The sequence below is a fragment of the Ictidomys tridecemlineatus genome, chromosome 12, assembly GCF_052094955.1.
Source record: "Ictidomys tridecemlineatus isolate mIctTri1 chromosome 12, mIctTri1.hap1, whole genome shotgun sequence".
Taxonomy (NCBI): Eukaryota; Metazoa; Chordata; class Mammalia; order Rodentia; family Sciuridae; genus Ictidomys; species Ictidomys tridecemlineatus.
The window spans coordinates 67,051,747-67,063,385 of NC_135488.1; positions in this window are offsets into that span (position 1 = coordinate 67,051,747).

The window sequence follows — 11,639 nt, forward strand, 5'->3', positions numbered from 1 at the left end:
TCAGCTGTAGACACTAGGTCAATTTTGAAAGTCAAGTGTAAAACCAGTCTTTTTCCCTCTCCAGCTCTTTATGACTTTGGGCAAATTTCTTATCCTCTCTGCATCTCAGTTCTCTTTTCTTCAAGTAGGCATAATAATAGCATTTACCTCATTGTGTAGTTACACAGATAAAGAGCAAAAAGTTAAAGCACTGACCTGACCAATAGTGACTACTCAAGGAATTTGGCCTACTATTACTTTAGCAAATGGACTTTCCCAGCTTGAACAGTCTGGTTTTCCACTCTACAGGAGTCCCTAGAAAGACAGTGAGAAATTTCAGAAGGGATTCTCAGCACTACCTGGGGGTTGGAGTTGACTACCAGGTAGCCCACAGAACAATTCGATACTAGAACCTGGGCTTGCATGTGGCATTGCACGTGACACAAGGAAAGAAATGTGAATGACTCTGTAGTTATTTTGTTGTTGTTGTTGAGAAATGCACAAATACACCATGTCCTCTTGGCAAATAGAGTCGACTTCTGATTGAAAGTTAAGGAAGTAACAGTAATCTTTTCCAGTCCCCAAATAAATGACAGTAGTTGAGACGAAGACCAATTCCTTCAGTATAGAATGAAATTCTTTTGAGGAGACAACTCTAGATCCTGAGGGCTTTGCTATAATTGGCCAATGAGGAAATTCAGCTCTATAGTGCACTTTCTGTATGGTCTCACAAGCAGACACAGACAGGGTTAGAACAGAAGCTTGAAGTCCGTGCCCTGGTATCATGATGGCTCTCCAGGAAGCCCTGGAAAAACCTCTGCTACCTTCCAGTTGGCTGGCTCTTGTGAGTTGATGTCCTTTTCCTCACCAAAATTCTCTCTTCTGTAGCCGCTATCTTTTGATGCTGGCTAAAATATCTAGGCATTTTTGAGCCTCAGACTATTAGGCATCCTGCACAAATGAGCACTCATATTTAGAAAAGCTGCTCTTTATTGTTTGGGTTAAAAGGGATCTGAAATTAGGAGATCAATTTTCCATAATGCTGTGTACAGAAGAGCCTTATCAGTCACTTCTGCCCTCAAACAGCTTATGGCCTACTTGGCAGATACCATAGAAGGGCCAGCAGAGCAAGGTGGGTACGGGAAGGGCAATATTTGAATCCTTGACAAAAGTGAGATTAAGTGGGTGCTGTGTGAGAAATTGGACCTCTGTTTGGCTTGTCAGGTATTCTGACAAAATCTTCAAAATTACTGCTTCTGTATTTTATGTGAAGTTATATGACAGAAAGAAAGTCATTACTTTTCTTTTCTAGACATTCTGAAAGAAATATTCAGAAGGCCCTTATCTTTCCTAGCACAAAAAGTTACTTTAACTCTGTGACTTAAAAAAATAATAATAACAGTTAGCAGGGTAGCTATCATTTGTTGAAGACCTACTATGCACCCTGTCCACCAATAAGAACTATGAGTTAATAAGTGATTCATTTATGTTCTGAAAGTTCAGAGGTCTGTCTTTCATATGAGTTTTAAAGTTCCAGGCAGGAAAGTCTCCGGGTAAGCCATGCTAGACTTCCCACCGAGGAGGGGGCCTAGCTTGAGAGTCCCAAATGAATGATACAAAGCACAATTCATAAGCATGTCTTACAACTTCCTCAGGAAAGAGCCTTCCAGAACTCACACACCAAATAAAATAGTTAAGATGAAAATAAGGGGAAAAAAAAGGGGGGGATTTAAAAAAAAATCAATTATACTTTTAAATTATTTTCTTCACACAATTTATTAGAACAAGATGAAAACCCCCTAAAGTTCTGAAGAAATATTAACATAACATGCCTGTAACTCATGCTGTGTTTAATGAGAGGTGCTGTTTTTCCTGCCATGGGGGCCATAGCCCAATGAGTGATGACTCTGGAAAGGGTCACATACATATTCATCAAATTCGACATGCACATGTAAACTGGTTTTAATAGGCCATGACAGCAGAAGTTGTGTCGGGCAAATAGCTGCATATGTGCTCCTTTCCTCCACTGGCATATTTAGCCATTAATGCTCTGGTATCCATGGATGAAATATTAGCTTGTTAACTTAAGACCATCAGTTGTTGTTGATTCTCTGTGGTAACCCAGGGAAGAGATCCTCTCAGCTACTCTATTAGGGGTGCGGTTGGAACTTCAGGATGCTCATTTCGCCTTAATGGTGTCATTAATACCATCCTACTCCCTGATCCAGGAGTCCAGAAGATGTATGCAAAATGCTCTCATCCAAACTGATATTCCACCCAGTCCAAAGTAAAGACTCTTAGAGCCCCTGCTCTGTCACTCACAGATGATGACAGGGTTTGTGAGACTTTTCCTTCATACATTTCAGTACAAGATCCACTTTCTTCAACTGCTAACCGGTTTGATGGTTGTCAAGGCAGGCATGGTTGGTTAAGTAGATATCAGCAGTAAATATGAGCCCTTCAAAGACTCTCTCCTTGTTTTTTTTTTTTATTTTTGATGAATACACATCGTTAACCTCAAAATTGGATTAAATTATCACAAAGCAGCTGAAACTATACTTATAATCCATTAAAAATACCATTGAGTAACAAAGTTTTTATGCCTTTTACAGACTACCGTACAAGAAGAAAATCCCAAATCCCACTATTTCAAGACTTACAGATCCTGAATTAGTGTTGATAAATTGTCTTATTGTAACCATCTAGAGGTCCCTAGTTGCCTCAACCACCAACCTCTGGATACCTCTATTTAGTTAAACACAGATATCGTTAAAGAACTATGGATATTTGTTGTCTTCTTTCAGTCAAGCTTCTTCCTATATTGAATTGTATTTTGTTCTGCTTTCTATTAATAATAAAAAAAAACAGCTGCACATTTGAATTGCCTAAAGACTGAGTTTAACCAAAGTGATTTGGGATATGACTCTCTTCAAGTAACATATTGAGGAGGACTTTCAAGCCTGAAGACTAATCTACCATTCATAGTCACATTGTATTACTGTCCTCTTCCCCATTCCCCACCTTTTTCTGCCTCATCTCCAAACCAGTGACTGATCTTCAAATAATATTCTGCCCTTTATCCCCAACAAGTGTCCTCAGATCATCAGAAACTAAAACAGGATCAGACTTAGCCTCCAAGAACGTAAACAACACAATAAAACACTTTACCCATTAATAAAATTAAACTACATGATAGGAAAATATGTTAAAGAACAATTCGTTGAATAAATATTTGACTCTTCCTAGGAATTTGTTTTTCTAGGTAAAAGGAAGGATATGTGTGATGTCCTTCCCTTAACTTTTTTATACTCAGTTGTGAATGAAAGAATACACTGGTTCCAACCCTGTGAGCACTTTTTAGGCAACAATTTTCTTTAAAAAAAAAATAATAAAATAAACAAAAACATTGGTATCAGGTTTCGTATGTTTCAAATTAAAAGATGTCAGTTCCATTCTGGATTTTGCAAGAGGAATGTATTTGTCTTCATATTCAGACTTGGGAGTCTTAGGGTAAGATAATTTAAGGGAAAATATTAACATAGGCTAGCTCTTCCTAATATGAGCAGGTTCAATACGATTATTCTAATGCTTCATTGTAATAGAGTGGTTTTTATGCCTCACCTTCCATATGTGGTGGGAGCTCTTAGTGCTTTTATGTAGTTTGAGATAATCTCAAGGGAAAAGATGATTGCCATGTCCATAAGTGATGTGTCATGTGTTCACTACTTCCCCGGTTCTGGCTCGGGCTCATCAGACCTCTGCTGCCCCAAAACACAGGACACAATTTGCTTACTTTCTGCTTTTTCAGAAAAAAAAAAAAAAACATAAACAAACAACAACAACAACAAGAAACAGAGAACTTCCATTTCTAACTATTCTAATTACATTCCAGCAGAAATCAGAGTATCATCCCTAGAAAACAGTGTTGCCTTGGATGACCCAGGAGCAGAGGGAGGATCTGGGGGGCCAGCCCTTCTTTGGCATAAGCTGCCCATCACTAAGAGTAAGGGATGGCTGGTGCATTTGTCGTATGCAGAAAAATGCCATCTGGTATAGATTTCCTTTAACTCATTGGGAGGAATTCAGGATCACGGGAAATAATTGAAAGCTGTTGTCTTGGGGGTGGCATTTTATTTAGCTCTTTTTTTTTTTTCCAGTTAGCTTCTGGAAACCAAGCTGTCTGAGCTCACACATCTACTTACTCTACCTGTATACACTCTCCTGACAAATGCCCCTTAGGCTAAGAGCGAACACCCATAAATAATGTGCGGTTTGCATTTATTCTGCTCCAAAGTGCTGTAAACATCAAGGCCTACTTATCAGAGGTGTATGAGTGGTAACAGTGGGTCATTGAGAACTGGGGCCAAATGAATTGAAGTAAGCAGAATGAATGGCCTTGTTGGTCATAACTGAATGCCAGGCCTGAATTGAGGCCACTCAAAGTAGATCACAGATGACTTTAATCCACTGTTCTGCCCAGCTTTCTCGGGGGGGATAAATCTGTCTCCAGTTTTTATTTACATATTATCATTTTACCGTATGTCACTGTCATAGTTTCAGACTTGAGTAAATCCACATTTAAATAGCGATTTGTCTTCTTTTGATAGTAAATATTCTGGTAAGTGGTGGTTAGGATTAAAGGGAATTTGTCGACAATAGGTAAAGGGGGCTATTTAAGATTAAATGAAATTATACACTCCGCCAAGAAGAGTCTTCATTGGGAAGCTCAGTCCGGCAGGTGCCGGTTGGCCTGCAAATTCCGCCTTTGAAGGTACAGTGATAATTCCCTGAAAGGAGAAAAAGAAACGTAGGGGTGGAGAAACAAATGTGTTCTCAGCTCTCCAGACTCCCTGGGAGTGGGGCAAATCCTGCCTGAAACAGTCCTTGAGACGCCACCACTTAAAGGTTAGCAAAGAGTTCTTTTTTGAGGTGACATTTAAACCTTTAATAGCTCCCAGCCAGTTTGGGCAGGAATAATTCCCGCCCCCCCCCCACCCCAACTGGAGGCCAGGAGCCGGGCACTGCTCAGTTACCTGTCTACGAGGATGCAAGGGTGTGGGTGAAACCCAAGCAGGCTGATCTGGGAGGAGGAGGTGGAGCCCGCCAGTGTCTGCCGGCCTTGCCCTCCGCCCTAATTGCACCCAAGGCCCAAAGAGCTTCAGGTTGCACATTAGGCCCTTGCCGAGATTAGCAATTATAATATCAGTTTCCCCCCAAACAGGGCGAACAGCATGGCTGATGGAGCAGAGGTGACTCAAAGTTTAGTGAGTCTTGGGGAAAGTTTACTGGCTCCTGCTGTTTTCTGGCCCACAGATTTGGCCTTTCCGCTACCCAGCATTGGCCACAAACAGTAGGAATCCTTTTCCATCACTATTAGCAACACTTCATTTCTGTCATATTTGACCCTTGGCAAACTGCAACTCAGCGAAGAACATTCTTTCCAGAGACGAACCAGACATCATTCAGCTAGAGACGATTTACTGTGGGACACGGGGCTTGTTTGCTTTTGTTGTCCCCCTGGAGCTACTCCCGCCAGTTAAAATGAATTGTCTTTTTGCAGAGCCATGCTGGTGGGAGGGTCTTTCCTGAGTGGCAGAAAGGTGGGGGTGGGAGGTGGAAGGCCAGCGCTGGACTTTATGACTTATGATCTGGTCCCATTGCTGAGCTAGGGTCTTTGGAGTGTCCTGCCTATCCAAACATCACATTTTGTAGCTTCTCTTGAAAGCAAGTGGGGTTGCACATTGGGTCCTTGCTGAGATTAGCAAGTATAATATGAGGAGCCCGCCACTTTCTCCTGCATGTCAGAGCCACAGTGGCAGCTACCTCCAGCTCTTTGCTCATGTTTAATTTGTCTAGACATGGATGAAAAAATTAAAACTAACCAGACCCTAAAAATCTTGAAAATTCTTTACGTCAGCTGACGGCATATTATTTCCCCAGCCTATCCTCTTAGATGGCATAAAAAAGTGTTTGGGATTTTCAGTCTGTTGTTTCCTCCTGCCGGCTGCTACACAGGAATTCCAAAGCAGCACTGGGGAGAATGGGACTCATCAATCTCCTATAACCCATTGGGGTATCGTTCATTATTACTAATACAAACCTTATCTTGAGGGAGGGACTTAATGAGAGTTATTGTTTAATGGTTCAATGGTTTTGTTGGGGACAATGAAAAAAATGGGGGGCATTGGATGGCAGTGATGGTGTTGCAAAATCATGAATATACTTAATGCCACTGATTTGGATTCTTATGAATGTCTGAAATAATGAATATTATATGCATTGCTCACAATCAGATAATTGTTTAATATTAATACTAAAATTGCTCAGAATGTTAATAACTACTAATATTAACACTAATAATTAATATTAATTCAGAGCTTATTAGATATGTGAATTTGGGCTATATTTAATGCTACTGGATTATAAGATATGAACATCTAAAATGATGGCTGTTATTTTATATGCACTGACCACAAATATTAATCTGATATTAATGTAAATAATTGAGAACATGTCTGATGGAAATGTCTGACTGATACTCTTTTTCAGCATTTTTCTCCTAGGAAGCAGACCGTCTGCAAGTTGACCAAAGGTGGGGAAGAGTACAAAGGCAGGCACAGAGTACCCAGCTGATCCTCTTCACATGGGACGGGATACAGAATAGAAAGGCAGAGTTAGAGTGCAAATCACTGGGAAGACACTTGGATGACCCACTAAACACACCATCTCATGGGTGTGGAATACTCATGGGTTTATAGACCGCAAATTAGTAATAAGATGGGCCCAAGTAAAAAATAATGGGAACTGTCTTCTCACAATGACTCACAGACATTTTAAGAGGCAGGAGATATGGATTTCAAAAAAAAAAAAGAAAAAAGACCCACACATATTTAGGGGAGAATAAGGGTCATTCTCCAGAGGCTTTGATCCATTAGTTGGCATTTCACAGAAGGCAGCCAGACCATGTTGATTCAACAACAGCCGTGCAAGCTGGGACCAATTAATTCACACCACTTCATGTGGGAAGGCAGCAGGGCCTGAAGTGTTCTTCGCCGGTCTTAACAACAAGTAATTGTGAAATGTTACAATAGTTTATAAAAATTTATTTTTAAAAAAATCAAGAAATGATTTGATCTTTTGAAAGCACCCCAAGACCATTGAAGAAGTGTTTTTGAATTGTCCTGGTCAATCCTTGTGCCTCCATGTTTTAGGCACCCTTTTCAAAACTAGACAGTATAAAATTTGAAATTCAAGCCACCCTTTTTCCTCATAGAAGAATTTAGGCATGAGGTTGATTTTAGGCCTTAAGTTTTCATGAATCCTAGTCAACCATTAATGTATTGGTTTCAAGGGCCTGGTTCAGCACAAGGTTGGAATTTCTAGGAAAAGTTTTTGGTTAAGATTCATTATCTAGAGATATAGATGTGGTTTAAAGAAAAGAAAGAAAGAAAGAAAGAAAGAAAGAAAGAAAGAAAGAAAGAAAGAAAGAAAAAAGGAAGAAAGAAAGAAAGGAAGGAAGGAAGGAAGGAAGGAAGGAAGGAAGGAAGGAAGGAAGGAAGGAAGGAAGGAAGAAAAAAGGTGACAACATCTAAGCAAAGGCTTCCCAAGGTCACTTTGGCTTGGTGTTCTTTCATTCTTCCAACACTTGCTAGGTTTGGGCCATTTATCGGCAAGTAATCTGCTGAGTCCAGTGTATTCTCTGAGACAGGCCATAGGACATACTGGATACAGAGAATCTGGATTTTCTAAGATAACAGCGTGCTGACGGGCCATACCTAGAAGCCTTAAGTCTCAAGTTCCATTATTCTAAAGGTTGAATAAATCACCTCTTACTATCAGACATAGAGGAAATAACTAAATGTTAAGTAGAAGATGACTTTCAAGGGATGTTATGTGAAAAGACAGGGCCATACCAATAGAAGATTGACTTTATTCAGAAAGAAGAGGGATCTCTCATATATATATCAGAAAAATTAAGCCACTCATTTCCTATAATTCAAATATCACCACAAAAGGAAGTTAGACTGGGACCTCCCTGACCTGCTCTCTACTGAGAGACTTATCTGATAGATACGTCACACACAATGGTAGGAGACAGATCCTGACCTGGTATGCAGAGTTGTAAAGAGAATGACCCCTGAAACTATTCTAGGACCCTTTGTCCACTCAGTCAGATCCAGGAGATAAAAGAAATGATAGGAGAAAGATGATTTTTTTTTTTAATAAGAAGAGTAGGGAGGATTTTCCCCTCTTCTTTTATTGAGGAAGTTTCCTGCCTTATCACTTTTTTTTTCTTCACTTTCCATGGTTGACTGGGTTGGGGAACTCCTCCTCACACACACTAAGCAAGGGTGTAAGTTTCAGCAAACTACTCAGAGCTTGATCTGTGTCCACTAATGCCTGAGTCTTGGAATGGTGAACCTGCTTCTGACCCAAGATTTTAGGCATCTAGAAAAAGAGAAGAGTGGATGCCCATTGTAGTAGTGAAAGAGAAGAGACCAGCCTGCACACTCCCAGAGCTGGTAGCGTAAGAGAGGTGAAAATGTTTCCCATAGAGTGCATGGGAGGCTGTGTGTGGTATTTTATCACTCCAGGGACCAGGGTCCAAGAAGAAGTTCCAATGACTGAATAGTTTCATCCACAGGAGTCAAGAGAACTTTAGGAGAAAGGGGCATAGTAGTACATCTCTCAATATGCTCATTGGAAAAGAATGAATTTAACCATTTTCCGGGTCCAAAGGGTATAGTACTTCTCAGCAAAATGATATCTATCCTGTTCCCTTACTTTCCCCCACTCTTGGTCACCCCCAACTTTAACCCCTGATTGAGAGAAAAAAAATACAGGTGAAGAGTGTAGGTGAGGAGATTCACATGTACAGAGTAGAGAGTAGGAAGACTCGCTGTCCCTCACTCCTTCATGGCAGGCTCTTGACCTTTAGTAGGTACAAGTTAGAGTTGAGAGGCAATTAAGAGCTAAGTCAAGCTTTGGAGTCACATGACTTGAAGTGACCCCAAGTCTTTTTATTCTCCAATAGTGATCAGAATTGTCGCAATGGCTCACATTTTCATCCTGGGCAGAGAAAACTGACATAAAATTGAATGGAAAATGCCATTTCATCTCAAATGGCAGTACCAAGAACAGAGATATCCTTTGTAATGAAGGTGCTAGGGTCTAAGGGGGATGTCAGGGTCTGATAGAAGAGGACACAAGAATGGGAATTGAAGCACTGATCAAGCCATAAACAGCTTATGAGAAAGTGTCAAGTCCTTCTGGAGGTAGACTTGGTGTCAAGATTAGAATTCCTATTCTATGAAACATGTGAAATTACACCTATCTAATTGAATTGTTGGTCAATTTATGGATAAGTCCACCTTAATTATGCTTGAGTGATTTTCAAATAGTTTCTATTTTTTATGAGGTGGTAATTATACAAAACCATTGAAGGATTGCCTGAAAAGTAACCAGAACCAGAAATGTTTGCAATTCCACTGGTTGCTAGTGGGGGGTCACCCAATAATCACCCTCCAGATTGAGCTGATAATGAGCATTTAAAGATCATGCCTTACACATGTGTATAGACATCCTAACTTCATTGCATGCTCTGTAAGATAAAAACAGGGCTTACTAAATATTTGTTAAATGAATAATTAAAGTAGATAACCAATTATAAGTACTATTTAGATTCCCATCCTCCAATAAGTAGTATCTTACTTTTATCCAAATTACTCAAATAATTGTCCTGTTTTATTGTTTGGCTAGCAGAACACTGGCTAGAGAAATATCATTGCTTGAAATCGATTTGTTTGCCAGTTGTTAATTTTTTTCCAAAGTTGCTGGGAAATTGATTACAACTTTATCAAATCTACAAATACGTTTGGGGAGAATGGTCTTCCTAACTATTGAGCTTCCAATCCATGTATATTGTATAACTCTCTATGTAGGTCTTCTTTAAAACGTCTTATCAATTCTTAAATTTTTTATATCACTCACAGTCTTTATTAATCAGTGCCATTGAAATAAATGCAAGCCATTGAGTCATGTGGAATAAAGAATGAATGAACCAAGCAGGAATATCTTTATTAATTATTTCATTGAAAGGAAAAAAAGAGACTTGGCTGAAAAATTATACTTAAAACCTTTTTTTTTTTAAATTGTGTAATCTATATTCATTATACAGAACTGAAGTGATAGGAAGTAGGGAACAAATTCACATTTGTAAGTGCCAAAGTCATTTTTCTAGCTCCAGAAAATAAGTAAAAAGTCAAGTAGGAGGTCAGTTTCTCTATTCTCTGGACTAATCTCCCAATGCACATGGGAACCAGGGAACCAGTTTCCTCCATCTAAAGAAACTGTTTATCAGAAGACCAATTGGATAATTTTTTACATTTTCAGAGGAGGAAAAATGTTTATACTCCTCTTTGCTTTCCCTGGTTCTTCCCTATGCAGATAACCCAGTAGCCTCTCTTCGTTTCCTGAAAAGGCCTTTCCAAGAATAGAATAATAAAGTGAAGAATGAAAATCTGGCAAATGATTTTCCAAAAGAATCATTTAATCACAAGGAACTGCTTGCCACTGACCCCCTTAATCTTTCTTAGTTGTACCAATATGGTTTTGTCAAAAACAACACTAGCCATAAAATCCATTTGGGTTCCCAGTAGTGTGACCCTTTCTTTCCACCAAGCTTGACCACAGCAGGTTGCAACCCCTGTCTCAACATTCTTTTGAGAAAGCAACCCAACATCCAACTACCATAGACCTAAGGTATGAAAAAATGCCATTTTTAAGGACTTTTGCAAGTGATAAAAATAAACATGGCTTGCATTTTCCACAAGAAGAACCTAGAATTTTAACTAATGGTCCTAATAAATTTGGGAGCTGCCTATAGAATTCGAAAAAATAAGCTCACATTCAGTCTCATTTTGTTGTAATTATGTGTCTCAACTGACCTTCTACATTGAATTTTATTTTAAATTTTCAAAGGATCCTGTCACCATCCTAAGGGTAGGAACTAAAGTCTGTGTCCAGAATAGGGGGAGGGGAGGGGGTATCTTTCCCAAGGCAATTCTCATTGCTGTGTTGTGTAATTGCAGATGGTTTTTTGATTGGTTCTTGAATGCCAAGAAATATGTTTTAGGGCAATTTGTTTCTCAGAACATTTTGTCCATCTCATCACAACAACATCTATTAAAGCTCTATTTGCAAAGCTAAAAAAGATAATTCATACTCTATTAGCACCTTTATCCATTTCAACCCTTTATTGCCAAAGTGGGTCAAACATTTGGCACTTAAAATGTTTAGCACTTAAAATTCCAGATAGAATAGTGATAACATGACTTAAACACAGACATTCTTTTGAAAAGAACTAAAAGAAAACTTTAAAGTTTCAGCCACACTTCATAGACATGAAATTGATCCCCAACCCAAACAACTCTATGCTCCATTATCATAGAGTAAATTTCAGAGCTATTTAGGTAGAGCATAAAGTTCAGAAAATCATGTGACCAAAAGCACCAAGAGCAAGTAAATGCATCAGAGGTCAAAGGGTGCAGAAGTGAAAGAAACATCTGGATTTCATCTTTTGAACTTTTAATGGAAGCACTGATCACTTGGTGCACATCTGGGGGTTTTGACAAGAAGAAAGGGTGAGGGTTTTTTTTTTT